The 20,880-nt window shown below is 39.6% G+C and overlaps 1 long non-coding RNA gene across 1 annotated transcript; it reads right to left on the reverse strand.

The window, feature by feature from the left end:
• Positions 1 to 10,782: 10,782 nt before the first annotated feature.
• Positions 10,783 to 20,125, reverse strand: LOC127463418 (uncharacterized). Its single transcript, XR_007900827.1, has 3 exons — positions 20,045 to 20,125; positions 16,327 to 16,479; positions 10,783 to 10,849 (listed from the first exon to the last, which is right to left on the reverse strand). It is a non-coding gene; the product is annotated as an uncharacterized LOC127463418 (long non-coding RNA).
• Positions 20,126 to 20,880: the final 755 nt, after the last annotated feature.

Below are 20,880 nucleotides of genomic sequence, written 5' to 3' on the forward strand. Positions count from 1 at the left end.
GAATCTACCTGGTGGCTAAATTATTGATGAAGGTTACTGTTTTTAACCCTACTGTATTGCCTGTGATGTGGTAAGCATAACTTCTCCACAGGTTTTCATCCTGACTGCTGGCCAAATTTTATTCTTGATTGTCCATCTGTGGCTGCTGTTAACTAAGATAAGAGGCACTTCTGTGGCTCTGCAGGTAGTAATTAGGCACAATTTGGTTTTGTCTTAGATACATCCTGAGTGGTGAATATGAAAATATGCACAGAATTGTTTTTCATCCTTAAATGTCAATTCTCATAGTTTCCAACTGATAGATTGTGACTTGCATGCAGTCCATGCACACAGGAATGACAAAGGATCAAAGTAAGTCTTTCTACCTTCCCTGTCTTATAACCCTTGGATGCAGTTACTTGTGCAAATACATCAGAAGCATATCTTATGTCTGTCTTCCTTAGTCTTTGCCAATAAACAGAATAAGTATGTCAGGGGTAATTGCACAGGTATAGATTTATTGCACACATAGGATAGCAGTAATCAAAATACCATTATGCCATCAGTGAGCCTTGAGATACAAGCTTTGACTGCTTAAGACACCTTTCTTAGGTGTTTGGTTGCATTCTCAGGTCCATTCTTGACCACTCAGCCTAGTAGAGATGAGCTGTTTTCTCTCACTGTTGCATTTCTTGGTTCTTTGTTGCAAAAGTGTACAAAGTCCATATTTTTTGTTCAACTCACCATGGTACATTTAACAAAGTAACTTGTAGCGATGATGCCAAAAGACATTTGCAACACTGCCTTTACCACAGAAGCCTTTGGACACGTTCATAAGAAGAGGAAACCCAAGTGTACGCAGTCATAGGAGAGTGTAGGGTACAAGATGAAATGAATGTGTGTGTGGAGAACATAAAACTGCATCCTCTGTGCGGAGAGCATAGACATTGTCATGCTGTTTCTGAACATAGGCTTGCAGCAGCTTTCTGATATGATGTCTACATTGACTTGCATAAAGATGCACTCGTCCAAGCCAAAGTCTGCCCCAGAGCTTCAGTTTATAGAACAAATGACTGACACAAATGCTCTTTTTGCTGTTTTAAACAGTGGGGAAGAATTTTTTTAAAAAGTCAGGCTTGTGGTTGATGAATAAAACATGGCTCACTGTCATGCCATTCAGCAAAGGAAGCTGTGGAATAATTTAAATTTTCTCACATCTGGGTTTTGTGCACTGGTAAGGACTTGTGGTCTCATTGCAGTAAGCACTGAAATCTAATATAAAATTGTGAGAATAACAGGCACGTGAGAAGTAACTATCATTAAAATTGAGAGTGAATTGTTCCTGTTAGAGGAACAGGAGCACGGTTATTAGGTATACTTGCTGCCTGTGGGAGATATTTCTTTCTCTTTTTCTCCTCCCAAAGCTCATCAAAGGATAAAAGCAGAAAAAATGAGTGTAATGGGTTTATTCTTTCTTTGTGCAGTGTTTATGGAAGCTAACAACAGCAAAAACCCTTTGTAGGCTGAAATAATAGTTCTTTAAAAAGCTTTCAAAGAGAGGTACATTGGCAGCATCAGAAAAAAAAATAGAAGGTTGCATGTCATTTATAGGCTGGTTGGGTTTCAGTGGGGCTCCCGGTGTGTTCCTCAAACATACATTTAATCTGCCACATACTCTCAATTGAGAGGAAGATAGTCTTTATTAGAATAGCTTTTATAGCAGGAAATGCCTTATGTATTCCTCAGAGCCACGTTTTTCACTTTTGTTTTCAAAAAATAGAAGTATCTCATTGTCCTGGAAGACAGTCTATTGTGCCACTACTTTGACAAGCTGTTAACTCAGCCACAGCTGCTAAAGGCATCGGGCAAACCACTTTTTTCCAAAATCAAGCTAACTGTAGCACTGCATTGAACAGGCTGAGTGGTGATGTCAGCACATGCTTAAACCTAGTGATGGCCTCAGGTGGTTAGCTCTGCATGCTCAGTCAGGCATAGCCAGAATAATCCATGTTAAATAATGTCTTCTTCTTCTTCTTCTTCTTCCTTTTCTCTTTTTTTTTCTTTTTTTTTTTTTTTTTTTTTGAGTACCTCTGCTTAAAACTTGCTTGTTCTGCCTTTTAAATACAGCATTTGGGTCACTAGCAACTCAGTTACTGGAGACATTCAGTATGCTCATTATTTAGTGGAGGCGGTTGTGATCTTTTCTGGACATGAGTATATACTGGCAAAGTAATTATGCATTTATCAAAACTTCACCTATGCAATGAAAGGTCAACTATGCAAAATTCCTCAAACTTTTAAAAAATATGCTAATAAACCCCAAGATAAATAACCAACAAACAATAAAGAAATGGGAAAATTCAATATTGTCATTTTTAAAGAGCTGCAAATCTGGCAGCCAGGCACAGTATTTGTTGCTTTGTGAGCACTGAGTGAAGCTGAGGATGGTTTTAACTAGTATAATTAATTCTGATTAAGATACTTGCAAGATGGGACCTGTGGGATCATTTTCTGCAAGTGAAAGAAGACCATTCCTAGATAAGATCAAGATGTGTCTGGTCTTTCCAAAGCAGTAGCCTATATGATGTCTCCAAAAAGTCCTGACAATTGCCTTGGGGTCTACATGAGTTTTTTTGCCTATTTGATCTCTGGATCCTTGTCTGGTCTCAGAATACTCATGACACTGAGTATATATTTTGTGACCACAATAGCCAGTCTACAAATGCACACACAAGGCCTCCATTTTCCCTTGGCCTCTGTCCTGATCTGTCAACATGTGACATCTAGAGTGGTAAATACATCTCTCTCCTCTCTTTCTCTCTTTATTCTTCTCTTAATCTCTCTTCCTTTACTCTTGTGGGTAACTGAAACAGGTATTTTCTGTATTTTACTGCAGTTGCAAGTTTCTCTCTTAAGTTGTATAAGGTTTTGTGTTTGCTGGGTGTAATGAAGGTTCCCTTACTATAACAATGCTTGCTAGTCTCATAATCTCTTGTAATGCTTTTGGAAAGTTGCATGTTATTTCTGTAGAACTTTTTTTGCCAAAATGCTTATTTTCTCACCAGCTTAAAAGAAATCTCCTAGAGAAAAATGTGTAGTTTTTCTCTGGACATGAACTCAAGGTACCAAAGAATCAAAAGGCTTTGCAAAAGTTTGCATAGGTGTCTCTTGAAGCCAGAATTACAAGTGTAACAGCCATGGAGCTTCTAAACTGGGTTGTAACACATGGACTGCAGGGGAATCTCTGCTCCTGTGCCTCAAGCATCTTCTCCCCCTCCTTCTTCACTTACCTTGGTGTCTGCAGGGCTGTTGCTCTCATATATTCTCACTCTTCTCTGAATGCTGTTGCACAGTAACTTTCCCCCTTCTTAAACCTGTTATCCCAGAGGCCCTACCACTGTCACTGACAGGCTCGGCCTTGGCCGGCGGTGGGTCTGTCTTGGAGCAGACTGGTATTGGCTCCATTGGACACGGGAGAAACTTCTGGCAGCTTCTTACAGAAACCACCCCTGTATTCCCCCCCCCACCAAAACCTGGCCATGCAAACCCAATACACCCTCTAACAGTGTCAGAGGAGGTACAGAACAAATGTAGCTGAGTCTATTACCAACCCTGCTTTCATAAGTATTTTTTAAGGAAAAAATTATAATTCTACTGACTGTGAGCAAAAATATTTCTTATTTCTTTAGCAGAAACAAAATTTTGGAAGTGATAGATTAGTTGTGCAAGAGAGCTAGATGATAAATATTTGTTTAGTTTCTTGTTGGATTCAAAATATGGAGATGTTCAGATCTCTTCTGTTGCCAACAACTACTGATGGCCATAACAGATTGAGAAAAGCAGTAACAGACCCACCTGTCAGCTGAAAGGGACCTGAAGGGCAAGTTTACTTCACAGGCATTGCTAACACACATTCTGAAACACAGGGGTGCTTATCTGCAGCAGTTTGCAAGCTACTTCATTCCCTCCTAGATGAACACTCATTTAATCTCAAAGTTTGAGATTTTAACTACCTCCTCCATCCCTGCAGTCCACAAATCTGTATATATATGTATTTGCAAAGCATGCACACAGATACTGACACATACTTGTGTTAGACATTTTCCTCCCAATAACACTAAAGCTCAATTTAGCTAATATTTCATTATTCCTGGTAAGGAAGATGTAGATGCATGAATAGGAACATCATCATCATGGTGAGGAGCAAGTGGACTCCTCGACTGCATAAATTACTGGGATGATAGAAAAAATTAATGGATGAAAAAATATTTTCAGTTTGATGTCTTTTATTGAAGTAATTTCTTTCACTCTATTCAAGAGGTTGCCTATGATCAGTTAGTGAAAGGTATACTAACTCTGCCCAGATTGTGATTTCCAATACGTCAATAAAAGAGTAAACAAAATGGGAAATAACTGGAGAAAACAAAACAAAGAGAAACCTCAACAGGTATACAGTGATACATCGCATGATGTCTTCCCGGCAGATTGGTAGGATCATTCGTTCTGTTGTAGCTGTAGCCCATGGTAAGATTGCTGCATTTGATGTTATAGTTTGTCTTTAATAAAGGTGCCTTCCCAGCTGTCCTGGATAATTCTCATACCTCACTCTTTCTTTTCTGGGGAGAAGTTTGTAACACTCTCCAATTACTTTTGTTTTCTTTTTTCCTTAGCTCAGTATACACACTGTTTATAAATGGAGTTCCTAGTTCTTCTGTGTGTCCAGGTGACCAAGAAGACCAATGGCATCTTAGCCTGTATCAGAAATAATGTGGCCAGCAGGACTAGTGAAGTGATTCTTCCCCTGTACTTGGTGAGGCCACACCTCAAGTACTGTATCCAGTTCTGAGCCCCTCAATTCAGGAAGGACATTGAGGTGCTGAAGCATCCAGAGAAGGGCAACAAAGCTGGTGAAGAATATGGGGCACAAGTCCTGTGAGAAGTGGCTGAGGGAACTGGGGTTGTTCAGCCTGGAGAAAAGGAGGTTCACGGGGGACCTCATCACTCTCTACAACTACCTGAAGGGAGGTTGTAGCCAGGTGGGCGTTGGTCTCTTCTTCTAGGCTACTAGCATTGGGACGAGAGGACACAGTCTTATGTTGCATCAGGCAGGTTTAGTTTGACATTAGGAAGAAATTCTTCACAGAAAGGGTGATTAGACATTGAAATGGGCTGCCCAGGGAGGTGGTGGAGTCACTGTCCCTGGAGGTGTTTAAGGAAAGTCTGGATGTGGTACTGAGTGCCATGATCTAGTGGGCATAGACTTGATTTCAGAGGTCTTTTCCAACCTAATTTATTCTGTGATTCTGTGATTCTGTCCCATCCTTGATCCCCTCCAATTAACTATCTTCATGCACTGCTGAAAGACCTTCTGACAACACCTCTCATAAATAAATCTTCTTAGCCAAAGGCCAGAACAGCAACTTCTATAATTGACTCTTCAGTATCCCACTGTTCCTGCAGCATCTTGACACTGGAAGGGGGCATGTATAGTTTACAATTATCTGCAGCCCTTTCTCCTCTTAGGTGCGTGAAACCCCACCTGAGATAATTGTAGGTTGCCAACTTAAACTGTAAGTCTACTTGGCTCTGTTCATTTATTGTTGTTTGCTGTGTGGAAATTTAGGGGTGAGTAGCTTTACGGGGAGCTGAGAAAGATCTTGTTACTTCATGAGAAATGCATGGTCTTTGTCAAACCCTTGGTCTTCATCAGGCTCTGGGTTTGTTTATTGCTATTTCACAGAAAGAAAGTAATATCTGTTCTGTGAGAATTTGGCTGGAGGTAGTGCCTGGATGTTGGTTTGGTTTAGAAAACTGGGAAAGAAAAACAAAATAGTTGAGAAAATCAGGCTATCTAGGCGTTTAGAGAAGAGAGATTCGGGAGCAGTAATTTACTTCTGCATTGACTGACCATATGTGAGAAGGCTTTCAAGGAAAGACAAATAGTGAATTGTCTACCACTGTGTGTTTTGTATTTAACTGGTTTCGTTTTGGCAAACAGCAATGAGAACATGGCTAGGCAAAGGGAAAAAGAATTGACTGTGACTAAGAAATAAAATCAGACCAAAGATTGAAAAATGCTAAATCAGTAAGAATATGATTCTAAAAGACCAACCCCCTACGAGGAAACTAATTCCTGGCCATAGTCTCCTACAAGATGCTACCCTTTTCACAGTGTTTTATTTGCAAATCATCTTTCCTCCTCTGCTAATGTCGTGCAGTGTAACCCCCAGCCCCATCAATAAAAGATGTGGCAATGAGTCACACGTTTGTTTCAGTCATCACATCTGCAATAAAAATTCAGTCCTCTGACAGTTTACAAGATATAAATCATATCAGCATGCAGTTAAGGTTGAGGCTACATAGGAGTAGTTTAGACCAAAAAAACGGCATTAGCTGGTGTAATAGTCTCAAAATCAAGTATTAGACACTGATAAAATTCAGATTTTGGCTTATAAATAAAAGACATCTGGGTGTGCTAAGCCTGAGAACGTTTTCTCTGCCCTGCTGCAACAGCAAGCCACAAATGGAACTGGTAAAAATGGAGGAGCCAATTAGGCTGTGTTCAGGGTCACTCTGGTTAGGCTTGAAATGAAACAGCTGGGCCTTCATTCGACAGGTTTCCAAGAAGCAGGTTATTGTCTAGATCTGAAGCAAAACAATCATGACTTTTAATAAATCTTTCCCATGTCCTGCTTGTTACCTTTGACACGCAAAGATTAAACTCTCATTTGTAAACTGATAGGCAAACAGCTCTGAACACACTTTGCCCACGGACATCTTAAAGATGATTTATGCCATTTTTGCTTGTGTGTCATGCAGTAGAAAGAGACTGCTTTGCTATTTATTTTATTTATGCTGTTTTGTTTTTGAGAGGAGAATGACAAAAGACATTCATAAGAATTTCTTATTCAAGCTCCCTGAGAGCCTCAAAGGGTTTTGAGAGGAATCAATACACAAAATGAGATGCTTATTTCAGTTTTGTATATTAAAAAGCTTTTTATTTTTTCTGCCTGTAAAAATGCTGTTAGATTCGTCAAGCCTTTTAAAATGCTAGGTATTGAAAAATACAAGGGTGTGTTTTATTAGGAGATGAGTAGCTTGCATACACATTGTGGATACCTGTTAATTTATCTTCTGGAAAAAAAAAATGTGATGTATACGTAGAAGAAATTGTCATTATTGTTAGGATTCTTGAATTAAGACTGTTTTTTCTTCTGCCTGAAGTTAGTATTCCTGTGAATAAATAGTGACAGAGGTGTGTCATACAGATATCAGCACCTGTTGACACAGGAACAGTTTTGCTTTCGTGTCTTGTGTCCTATATGCACACAGAAGAAGGGATGGCAGGAGTGTCCTTTCAATGCAGAGGTGCCATGGGTAGGTCCTAATCAATCTTAATCAGCTCCAGACTAACATACTTACATTTAGGTACTGGTGGGAGGTTTTTCACATGTGAATCGAGGGCATGGTTCTGGTACCCAAGGGGTGAGATGCCCCAGTTATTCTGATGGCCTCAAGTGGCTGCCCTGGAGGGCAGGGGGTCTCTGACCTGTCCTGTGCCCACTGCATTTACCAGGTTCCCCAGGGAGATCTCAGTAGCAAGGATTTCTAAAAGGCATAGAGTTTGGGCAGCTGAATCAAGCTCCAGGTCTCAACCTACTCAAATTGCTGCTTCAAATCCTTTGCATTTACATGCAAAAGCCTAAATTTAAGTACCTTCATCTTAAACTGAACTGTACCTGTAGTCTGGCTCCTGGTGGGTTAACTTGGCCAAACTCTTTGGGTAGCCAGTCATAGTGACTGCTGTATCTCACTACGCTCAGTGTTACACTCACATGCTTGTAAACATCTGTCTTCATTTTGTTCACATCTGACTTTCTTCCTAATGCTTGGAATTGCAGCTCCCTTCTTCCCAAATAATCCCCCTGAAAACGGTAAGACTTCTTGCAGGAGGACGTAACCCTCCAGGTTTGGAAAGATTTCTTACTTGCTTCCTGGGCAGTATCATCTGTGTGAGGAAATTTGGCTAGTTTGGAAGGAGCAGTAGTTGTTGCAGAAAGGTAAATATTTACCATACATTTCCACATATTCATGTTCTATCCATCCTGAGGTGAGGTAGTGGGCTTAGCTGGGGGAATGAACTCAGTCATTTGCTTTCCCACAGTATGTAGTACAGGCAAATTTCTAATTCTTAACACTAGCATGATTCAGACCTATCTGTGTTTCTGTTGTGGGCATGAAATGTTAGTGAAAGAAGATATTAACTGCTTCATGCTGTCACCAAATGATAAGTACATTTAATTTTACATCAGGCTCTGTAATACATCCTCACTGCACTCACCTAATCAGTTTTCCAGTAAGAATATTTATACTGCAATTAACCGATAGTCTTATTTTGATGCCTTAGTATTGTATTATTTCTTTACTGGGAATCCTTGTAAAAGAAATGGAAGTTTTGCTACTGAATTCAGTGGAGCCAGGTCTTTGCTTTAGACAGAACTGAACATGCTAAAAAAGCTAGTAAATCACCTGTTGTGATTCATCATCATTTATCTTTTTACTTAGAACAAAGGAGGTTGCAGATTGTCCCAGTTTGTGTGTTAGTGTGCTGAAGGAAGGATTTTGTGTTAGTTATCACCCTCAGGGCATCACAGCTTGGACTGGAAACAATGTCCTGGGAGACAGCTAGGTGCTGAGCTCCTAAAATGGTCATCAGCCCTCAGTTTGAATGGTGACAACCTCTGTGCAGAGGATGGGGATCCTGAATAACCCCGCAACGAGGAGACTGGCAAGCAACCTGCTGAGCCAGCCTGTTCTCTGCCTCAGAAAAGTGCCTTTCTCCACTGGGGACTCCTTGAACAAAACTCCTGAAAGTAGGTACCCGTGCTCATTTTTATTCTAAGTAGAGTAAGGGGTCATGGCTGTATACTACCACCAGAGAAGTGTCCTTCCTCCTCCCCAACAGTAAGCTCAGTGTTCAGGGCAGTCATCTGTGAAGTGATAGACAGAAGATCAGTCCCCTCTCCTGCCTGATGGGAATTCAAAACCGTGTCTTCCATCTTTAAGGAAAGTCCCTGCATAGCCCATTGACTGTACCAGTCTCTGCCATAAAAACATTTTATACCTCCTGTATAAAGACTGTACCTGTTTACATAATTGAATAAGTGATTATATTTATTTTTCTATATCCTAGATGAATGCTTTGGTTGCTATAGGTAGACTGTAGGGAATTTGTGTAGCTTCTGCACTGGACATAATGAAATAGGCATTTTTGGTGCATTTCTGATAGCTTAAATCCATCAGAGATGGAGAATAACCCAAAGAACATAGGAAATATCCTGCCGTGTTGGACAGGGGTCATGGGGCCCTGTCTTGGACCCAGGGCTTGGGCTGAGCACTTGGTCTCCCAGAGTTCCCTCTCCTCAGGCTCCTGGCTGTCTGAAGTGGCTGTGTTAGGGATGTTAAAGTGTAACCCTGCTTTCAGGGTCCATTTTTTGATCTGAGTTCTTTTGAATATGCCAGTGCTGTCTGCCACTACCACCCCCAGGAGTGGCACCTTACGGAAGTCCTCTACCAACCACGTTACATGGCTTTCTTGAATTCAGGCTGGAACTACGGGTTCGTTCAATGGAGCTCTGCCCGGCTGTGACAAGTCACTGTGCTTGTGAGCTTGTGTGGACACAGAGGCACTGTGGTCCTGGGGTCACTGATTTCGGCAGTAAAGCATGGACAGAGAGTCACTGTGATGTGATGACAGTTGTAAGGTGGTGGCTAGGGTTGAAATTTTTCTTCTTGAAGTCTGTTTTCCAAATCAAGACTGGATCTCTCTCTGAGTTTCTCCCTGATTCCTTTCCTCTCTTGAAGAGCAATACCATGTTACCATGTTTCCAACTCTTTTTTCAGCAAAGAGACTCCAAACACAGCTGATGAATAAAGCAGTGGGTTTTTCTAGCATGGACCGTCACTTGAGGGAGAGAGGAGAAGCAGCTGTAATCAATACATTGTGGATTAGGCCTTACTCCCCACTCAGCCCCATGCATCTGTCTCATACTGCTCTGTGTGCTTATGGGCAGCAGAAAACAGGAGGGAGAATATAACTTAAACATTTGATTAACTCACTACTCCTTTCTTTCTGACTGTAATAGAATCAGCATGCAAATGTGATTCTGTGTTTTATTTTTTTCCATTGACAGCGTTGCTACACAAAAAATATTATGATCTGCTGCTGCCAAATGCAACTGAATGAATTATTCTGAAGCACTCCTAAGCCTGTCTTTGTCACAGTCTCCTATTTCAGTCCCTGTCATGCACTGTGCCTATCCTTCATTATAGTTGATGGGCTGAGGGCAGAAAGGTGTCTCTTGCCTTGTTCTCTGGAGAATTTTGTCTTGTCTGTCTCACCTTCAATCACTGCTAATAGCTCTGCTGGCACAAATTCAGAAAGGGACTGTGAGGAGACAATGAAAATATTTCACTGGGTGGTTTATATTTTAATAGCTAGTTTTAAAAATGGATATGCTGGAGCAGACCAAAATGAAGGTTGTTTAGAGAGATTTCTCTTACAAGATTTTTAATTATTTCTTTTATTCTTATTAATCTTTAAGCCCTTTGCATTCTTGTTACTTTTTTCTTGTGAATTGCCAAGAAGGATTGAGTTGTACTTTGATTGACCAATGACCATTTATCTTATGAATTCATTAGGACGATTTACTGTTCAGCAAGAACCGTGTTGGAGGAGAGAACAAAATAGCACTGCAGCTTCAGGATGGTATTTCTGTAGGATGCTTACCCAGATTTTCAACTGCTTCCTCTACCTTGTTTCTTTAAGCACATTGTGGCTGTGTTTGTGGCAGGTCACTGCTCTGATGTCCTGCAAAGGTCATAGTAGAGGTACAACAGAGCTTTAAGCAGGAGTACAGTGAATAACCCAAGTGAGGGTGGAATTAGTGGATTGTTCTTAAGGTTTTTAGATTGTATTTACTTTGTTTTCTTCTGCAAAAGGGGCTTTCTGACCTTCTGTGCCACTAGAATATCTATCTGAAAAGATAAAGATAGAACTGAAGATCTAGTCCAACAATTTGAGAAATAAAATAGTGTGTAAATGTTCCTAACTATTTCAGAAAGTATTTTTTCAAACAATTGTAATTAATTGCATGAGGTAAGTGATACATTTGGGCATCCTTAGGCAAGTATATTCTTTTTTTATTTTTCTATTTTTATCTTTGTTAGGTTGAAGTCAACTGCACAAGTAAGCACCAAGTGATCAAGTAATAAATAGAGAGGCCTGCTTACATCAGTAGTTTGAATTATTATTTGGTTTTATGTTGAGCCTGTGGCTCAAGAGGCACAAAGAAAATAAAATATGAATCTGTGCATATTTTCCAGAGTGGTATGTAAAAGTTAAATCCAATTTGAAGAAACTAAAATTACTGAAGATGATTTTTCACCTGATATTAATGACTTAAGTAACAATCTCTTTCATCATTTACTGTGCTTTTTTTACAACATAATTGGTTTGAACCAAAATAAAGACTGTATGTTGAAGCCTTTTAAAATTCACTGATTGAAGTGCTGCCTTTTCATGCTTCATTTTCCCCCCTGGATTACAAGATTAGGATTTGTTTGAGAAGCAAATATGGCATTTTTTGTTAGACTTGATGAAATCATTGTCTGCAACTGCCAAGACAAAAATGACTTGAAGACAGATCATCTTGTTATAGGAAGCTTGCTTCAGCAGTCTGGAACTTACAACCAATTTAGTTATGTCAAGGCATTAAACCACCTTTTCAGTCAAGACAAGGTATGAAGAAGTAACTGAAATATGTTTTATCAGATTTTAATGATGAATATTTTTAATTAGTTGCAGAAAGAAGCAGTGAAGAAATTATGTTAAACATTGTAATTGAGGAGTTTAGAGATTAAAATATTCACTTTACAACTAATGGAAGTGCTAACTGAAGATTTGTCCCTCAGGTCACTACTTTTCAAGGGATCTACGAATGCTGCAGTCCTTTTGGTGGAATGTCACCAGAAGCTGTGCTGCAGGAGCACACTCAGTGAGCTCTGGCTGCTCCTGGGCTTCTGGGTCCTTGAGCCACAGCAGCCCAAAGCACCCCTGACACAAAAAGGGAGCTCCTCAGCAACCTCTCTACAGTCCTGGTGCAGTGCTGTGCTGCTTACTGGTGCAGATGGAGCAGAGCTCCTGCCATACGTGACAGGTGGTTTGACTGGCTGCAAGTCAAGTGGGTTAGTGTGGTATATCCTATATGTGTCTATATTATATATGCTGTAAGTGTATAGTGTGTTGGCAGAATTTTTTTTACCTCCTTTGGGGTACTCACAAATGAAAGCAAAAAGGAAGGGTGCAGAATGAAATTTGCCCATCAGACATTAAACTCAGGAACCCCAGAATAAAGATTTGATTACTAAAAAATATACAGATTAATAATCCTCCTTTTTGGACCACAGCAGAAAAGTTAGCGAAAGTATTTGAAAATGTATCTTTATTTTGGCTTCAACTGGTGCCAATCTTTGAATAGCTGTTTAGTCAAAGTATTAAAAAAACCATGAAAGTGTGAGTCGACTCTTCTAAAAATTGCATTTTTAGAAATTGCATTTTTAGAGAGGCTACAGGCTGTACAATACAATGCTGTCCTTATGTTGTGTGAGTAAAACTCCATCTCTGTTACATTCAGCTGACACAGAAAACAAGGCCACTCTGATTAGTACAGGGAAACATGGATTCTGACTGTCTGAATAATGGAAGTACTGCCTGAGTCTATATTTATCTAGACTTAGCAGTCATTAAATTGTTTTATCTTGTCATGTGAACGTATCTAAGAGAATTTCATGTATGGAGAGATAGGCAGAGGTTACAATCTCTGGGAAGCACCAGACCATCCCTTCTAGCATCTTCCGTACCCCACACCCCATGTTTCTAATCTCACTAATAGTATCGTAACTGTTCCAGCACTTATGGAGCTCATAACTGGAAGACCACACAGAGACAAATTTATATTTCAGGTATGGGCAATGCTCCTTCTATTCTGGTTCCATTGGAAGGGACTTAAAATGAATTATTCTTGTCCTCTTCCATTAAGCATTCCTCTGCTTAGTAGCACAAATTTAATTAATATTGTGGGCCTCATGACTCTTTTTAATGGAATTAGATCTCATGACTCACTTGGGCATTATCCGAGGAACGTCTCCCTGTACAAAATGACTCAATCACTAAGATTGCTATCTGGCAGCATGCCAAGATATTAGGGCCCAAAGAGCTAGCACTTAATCTAATTCAGGGACATCTTTAATATTTTCTGAACATACGCACAAGCTTATTCCAAATCTCTTTCCCTCCAAAAAAGAAGAATTTATTTTAGGCGAGATGTCTTACAACATTATTGATCCTTTTAAAGTAATTGCATTCCATTTTGGAACATTTTGCAAAATTTCAGATGAAAAATTTTTGCATACAAATCAGGACAAAATTCAGGGCCATGAGGAGGTCAATGAGCACTGAAGGCTGCAACTGCCTGCACTTTCATTTGTTTAACCATTTTTCCTTTTTTTAGTCTCTTGATCTCAAGATGGAGTAAAAGAATTGGGTCAGACTAAATATCTATGATTAAATCTCCACCATTATACCCAATTAGAAATGCTTAGGAAAATGTGATGGGAAGCAGCAAGCTTTCTTTGTCAATGGCAAGTTGAATATGAGTCAGCAGTGCCCTGGCAGCCAGGAGGGCCAACCCTGTCCTAGGGGGCATCAGGTAAAGCATCGCCAGCCAGTCAAGTGAGGGCATTGTCCCTCTGCTCTGCACTGGTGCAGCCTCACCTGGAATACTGTGTGCAGTTTTGGGCACCACAATATAAGCAAGATATTAAGCTATTAGCGATTATCCAAAGGAGGGCAAGGAAGATGGTGAAGGGCCTTGAGGGGAAGTCGTATGAGGAGCAACTGAGGGCACTTGGTCTGTTCAGCCTGGGGAAGAGGAGACTGAGGGGAGACCTCAGTGCAGTTACAACTTCCTTGTGAGGGGTAGATGAGGGGCAGGCACTGATCTCTTCTCTGTGGTGACCAGGGACAGGACCTGAGGGAATGGCCTGAAGTTGTGTCAGGAGAGGTTTAGGTTGGATGCTAGGAAATGGTTTGTCACCCAGAGGGTGGTCAGACACAGGAACAGGCTTCCCAGGGAAGTGCTCACAACACGAAGCCTGATAGAATCGAAGAAGTGTTTGGACAACACTCTCAGGCACATGGTGTGGTTCTTGGGGTTGTCCTGTGCAGGGCCAGGAGCTGAACTTCAATGATCCTTGTAGATCCCTTCCAACTCAGAATATGATATGATTCTATGATTCTATGACTCTTGTAGTATTGTCTTTCACATTCTGAGCACAGGTCATAGTGGGATTTATTGGTCTGAAGGCTGTTTATATTTAAAATCTCCCAGTGGATTAATCTTTCTTCAACTAGTTCAACCATTTTTGCTCCTACTTCAATTTTATTTGGCAGTCAAAATACATTTACGTACTGTGACAAATTCATAGAATCGTAGAATCAGCTGCGTTGGAAAGGACCTCTGAGATCATCAAGTCCAACCCTTGATCCACTACCGGTAACTATGCGGTTACTAGACCATGGCAGTAAGTGCCACATCCAGTCTCATCTTAAAATCCTCCAGGGACAGAGAATCTATCACTTCCCTGGGCAGCCCATTCCAATGCCTGATTACCCCCTCTGTAAAGAATTTCTTCCTAGTATCTAACCCAAACCTCCCCTGGCACAGCTTAAGACCATGCCCTCTTGTCTTACTGATAGTTGCCTGGGAGAAGAGACCAACCCCCACCTGGCTACAACCTCCTTTCAGTATGTTGTAGAGAGTGGTGAGGTCTCCCCCTGAGCCTCCTCTTCTCCAGACTAAACAACCAATTTCATTGTAACCAATGTCTTTGTTTGAAACCTCATGTTTGAACATTTAATGAACATTTCATAGTTCTTTTGTTACAAGGAATAGGAAATAACTATTTTCTATTTATTTTTCCACTTTCCCATGTTTTTCATGACTTTTTATCCCATCTGACCCCCCTCCTCCCAGAGACACATGTTCCAGTCTGAAGAATTGTAGCATATCTAGCCTATCTCCAAAGGAGAAACAACCAATATGTTACCCAAGACTCTGAAGACTAGGCCTATAGATGCTGCAGAAACCTTGGTATTGTCCAGACAGAACTTGTCTTCCAGTGAGAGGAGAAGAAACATGCTATAACCATATTCCTAAAATCAGTCACTTATATCTGAGATGATACTTGCATACAGAAAGGCCTAATTTTCAGGCATGCTGATTTGTTACCAAAAGCCAATGGAGTAGAGAGGAAATGCAGGTTCTTCCTGTACCTCTGCAGAGGTGTTGGATGTGACTTTATCCACTTGTAGATATCTGGACTTAGAAATGCTGGCCAAGATTTTAGTGTGTTCTTATTAATATTATTTCCACAATTTATTATTTCTCTACTCATTGCCAGAAAGCTGGTATTTTCTTCCTTTAAAAGGAAGTGGGAATAATCAATAATTAAATTAGCACAATGAATCATTATCAAAATAGTTTCTATCATCTATAACATTTCTCATGGTGATAAACGGTGAGTAATGTCATTCTTTATATTTGTTCTAACCTGACAGGGACAAACTCATCTTCGTTTATGATAAGTCGATAAATGCCATATATTGTTAAAATCAGAATGGTGTACTTTCACTTGTCTAAATGAAGTTGTGTGACATGACACAGTGGAGCCTCAGTGGACATACAAGAATATAGTTATAGTTATACCTATTCTATGATCATGCAAGATCCTTTTAATTGCTGCAAGAATTTTGCCATGTGCTGGTGCTGAAAGTATATCATAGTCTAAAAAGATAATAAAATATTGGCAAAACTTTCGAGAAGAACTGTTTTCTGAGTTTTTAAGCAGCAACTGAATGTTTGCAACTTTAAGATGTCAGTTCAAGAAAACACTGTCTGCTGTCTATTACATCTACTCTGGAATGTGTTACAGATATGCTGTACCAACAGACCTGCAACTAATGCATTTACAATGCCTTTTCCCACAAGCTATGATTAGTTTTGTTTTAATCCCCTATTTTGACTTAAATGTTTTCTTTGCAGTGCTCATAATAACTGTGTTAGTATGGAGATTTTTTAGAGTAAGTGTTTAATTTTCTGAACCGATGGGGTTGTTATAAGAAAATCAAAATCTTGATTAACAAGGAATCAGTCATGCATGTGAGAAGGCATGTGAGAAGGCATCTTTCTATAGACCTTTGACAATTTCTTCTGTGCTCTCTCTTACCAAAGGTGTGGAAGACGGGAAAGGTCAAAATACTACTATTGGACTGCTGGGCCTCCAAGTTATGACTCTTCTCTTGGGCCAGTCTTGGTGTAACAAAACTTCCTATGAACTATGCTGAGGGATAGTGCTGAGTGCTCCATTTGTCCTCCTCTGCTGCCAGTAAAGGAACACAAAAGAAATATTATGTGCTTTCAGGTAAGTGGAAGAGATAGATTAGGAAAAAAAAGGAAAAAGGAAATGTATCTTTCAATTACCAGGACTTTTTAAAGAAAGGGAATGGAAAATAAACTTCCCTCACCGTAATGCCCTCTCACATCTCTTCTCAAATTTTTGACTTCTGAATCATTTATGAATTTTATTTTTTTTCCTTCTCTTTTCTTTCCTTTTTTTCTTTCTTTTTTTCTGTGCAGCATGTGGTCTTCACTGGAGAAATTAGTCTCATCTATCTTCAAAAGCTGAACTTATCTGAACACTGTCCATTCAATCCAACAGATACACTGCGTTATTAAATTACTTAAAGACACTGACAAAGCCCATAACTATGAATCTTAATCTTAAGGAGCTCAGTTCTAATTTGTACAATGACTTCCACTAGATTAGCACAGAGAAACGATAAAGTGAAATGCTGCCTCTGTGTGCAAGCTAGACAGTGCACAGCAAAGCCCAAAATCAATAAAAGTTGCAGATAGCCTGCTGTACTCCTTTAGGCATTTACTCATGAGTGAAGGCATTTTTATCATCAAGTTAACTGGGTTCCAGAGCAGGTTTTATTTTATATGGGATTTTCCCTTTAAAGGAAGAGTAATTGTATTGTGGAAACAACAGTTTTCTTCTTCTTCTTCTTCTTCTTCTTAGCAGAAAAAAGTCATCACACACTTCTAAATATAATAATAAATTCTTGTGATATGTTTTAAACCTTCCTACGAGAAGATCCATGAATGGAGGAAGAGAATATGTGGTTTTCAGCTAGCGGTTAGCCAGAAAACACCTCTACCTGAATGAGAATTTCAAGACCTCTTTGTCATTAGGGCGTTCAAACATGGTATTCTGTAGTGACTGAAAGCTTGAAATGTCATTGTAGATTTTTAGGTTTTTTTCCCTTATATCCAACTGGCTCCTTCCCTGTTTCTGTTTGTGACTACTGTCTGTTCTTCCACGTTCCCTCATTAAAAGACCTGGCTCTGTCTCAGTTATCTTCCCTTAACTGTTGGAAGATTGCTATTAGGTTTCCCCCAGGACTTTCTATCTCCAGACAAGAAAGTCACAGGGGGTTAAATGCATTTGCATTTGAGACGTAATGCACATTTTTTTGTCTGTTTGTTTTATTGGCATCCTTACAAAAAGATATCAGTGAAAGTGAAGTGTCATTTTTCTGAAATAAAGTGCCAAACTGGAAAGTCAAAGCAGCATTACTCAAAAAAAAAAAAAAAAAAATCAATCCATTTCTTTATATAAACATATTCCAGGGAACAACATGATAAACAATGCTAAACTACATGCCAATACCTAGTCTTAAGTAAAAATTATGGCTTTTTAAAGTAACAGTAATCTTATTCTTTTCACATCTGCATGCAGAATACTACCTAAAACATAAGTCAAACATGACTAAATTCAAATTAATCTGAAGAGGGAATTTGCCTTTTCTGTTACAGGTTTCACAATGAAGGCACTTGCTTTCCTAGTGACTATACCTGATAGGTCAGTTAATGTGTGCAGGACACCTTCCGAGTCATCAACTGGTGTTCCTTTGTACTCATTTTAGATGTGTAGCTTTTTCTTTATCTCTTCATTACCCAAGGAAGACACAAAATCTTCAGAGAAGGCTCCCTGTTAAACTGTCTTTATCTCAATTAATGAGTTTTCTCTTTTTTGCTCTTCTGATTCTCTCATCCAACCCACAGCAGAGGTGGGGGCTGAAATCCTGGCTGGGGTTAAACCACAACAGCAAGTAAAGCCACCATTTCTTTGTGCCTCTCTCTTGTTATGTAAAGCATAAGGAGATGGAGATGACTCACTTAGACCTATATAGTTAAGGTCTAAATGAGATTAATCATGTATTTTAGATTTCAGAAGATCAAATCAGGCAGATATTTACCTTATGGAGTTCTAGTTCAGATCTACAGGCTTAATTATTACATCTCCTATGCAGGAAAGAAGATCTGTCCTTCCGAAGAAAGTACAATATGGGTTGCTTAGAAAAATAACCAGCATGTGCATGTAACTTCTGTGCTCCTCTCTTTCACCTGGCTCCACGTTAAATGTCCAGTCTAGAAGAGTGTTTCCACAACATGGAAAGCCTTCTGTAGAACTAGGTATTCTTGTGTACTTGATACTCTTGTAGTGCAGAAGCTGTTATGGAACTTGGTTTTTGGCAAATTACATTAGAGGATAATCTTAATTTATTTGATTACATTTGCCATTGTGGGGCAAGCATGAGCAATTTAGAGGATTAAAAACTAGAGCTGCACAGAAATGTGAGAAGTCTATTTAGGGCTCTCAAAATTTGATTCTTTTGATAAGAGAGTGTCTTGTGCCAAATGAACATTGGAGTGGCCTTCTGATTACTTTCAAATATACACTGTAATTTCATTATGGTGACCTTGAATGCAGAGTTGTATCAGTTCCTTACAGGCTGACTCATCTCTGCTTCACTCTGTTACTCCATAAAGGATCAAATCTCACACTTCTTACTTGTTCGTCCCCTACACAGAATTCCCATGGACATCTAAACCACATATGGCTTTGAGTCACAACTGATTTTGGGCAATACCTTCATGGAGTATTCAAGTAAGTGACTGACAAGGCCAAAATAAAAGATGCAATGGCCCTAAGTTCATGATTTTGGATTGACCTCTGGATACAGCAGCCTGGAGGGCAACGCTATTTTGGAAGATTCCTCTTCCATTGCCTAGAGTGAGAAGAGAGTACAGCTGCTGTTTCAGGCACTCTACAATCCGCCTGTTTGGCTGCAAACTATATGACATTGTTGGTGCACTGAGCACCATGACTGCAGCACATTTCTGAGCACCAGAGAAGGCATTTAAGCATTTCTCTTATGTCTATGAGCCATGACTTAATTGTGAGTCACATCCTGAAGTTTTGTATTATCAGAAAAATGCCATTGTGTGTGCCATTTATAAATGAATCTGCAGTTTGCTGTGAGCACATAAATTATGCAGTAATATGCTATGCAGTTTGAGCAACAGTAACTTTTTCCTTCCCTTTTTTTTCTTAATTAAATTGGAAACGTATTTTATTACATGTTTAGAAAATAAATAGAAAGAGAAGGGGGAGAGTGGCTACAGAGTTGTAATCCATTATCTCTATGTAAATAAATTTGAAGCAACTATATAGAACATCTTAGACAATGAGGATGTAACAGGCAGAGGACCACTTATCATCTATAGGCTATGAGGGAAGGATCACAGTTTAAAAAGGATTTATCTCTGAGAAGATTTGATAAACCAATCACACTAGAGCTGGGGTCATCACCCTCTTTTCCACCTAAATGTGAGTTTAACTGAGACTTAACACTTCCTGCACCTTGTTACTAGTATGAGAGGATGTCACACAGAGATGTCCAGAGCTCTCATAATGTCCCTAGAGCAATCAGTGACTTCTTCAGGGGTTTCCACATTTCGGTAAGAGTGGAGGGATAGTCAGTGCTTAAACACTCAAACCAATTCCATGGTCTCTTTTTCTACCATGCAGTCTATACCTGCTCATATGATGATCTGCCTGAGTTCCTTAGGAAGGGCCTGTAAAGGAAGCCAGAGGATTGAAATTTGCTTGCAAAGAGCTGCCATGGTGGGTGTTACTATGAGGCAGCACATCTGTGCTGTGGAAGTCGTGTAGGTCACAGTAGTTGCTTTACTTGATTCTTTGGGTGTGGATGATACAAGTTACACTGGGGAGTGGCTATCACTTTGCATTAGGAAAAAGTAAACAATTTACTTGATTTTTCTAATCATCCTAGGCAACTATTTTTTTTAAGACTGTGATCTTTTTAGTATGCCACCCTCTGGTCATTTTTCTACTTTCAGAGAGCAAATTTCAAAGAAAGAATCTGATCCATCTTGTCCTGAGTCTACCAGAATGCTTTAGATGGCTACACTATCTGATGTTTACAGGGCCAGATCGAACCATTGATTTTTTTACATGAAACTTCCCACTGCCCTGAACAAATTGTACTGAGGAAAAGCTAATGGCATAACTATGGCCCTTACAGATAAACAAGACCTGGTTCATCTGGCGTTCTGTTTTGTTTTGCAATCTCTGATTAAAACATTTCTCTGTTAGTATGTATTTCTTTCTTTAACTTGCTTTCAACCTTTTTGTAGTAAAGCAGTTGAGAGAAGAATGTCTCAGCTATATAGTATTCAGCAAATGTGTCATTGCTGTTCTCATCTATGACAGATTAATAAATGGAAAATTACTTAATGAATTTTTTTTCTGTGTCAGCTCAAACTTCTGACACTTGCAATTGCTACAACACCTTTGAGGTAGAAACTCATGCTGGAAATGGAGTTGCTTCAGAGCAAGATCATAAACAGC

This window comes from Manacus candei, unplaced genomic scaffold (genome assembly GCF_025592945.1).
Source record: "Manacus candei isolate 608988 ecotype Guabito, Panama unplaced genomic scaffold, ASM2559294v1 h1tg000159l, whole genome shotgun sequence".
In the NCBI taxonomy this organism is placed as follows: Eukaryota; Metazoa; Chordata; class Aves; order Passeriformes; family Pipridae; genus Manacus; species Manacus candei.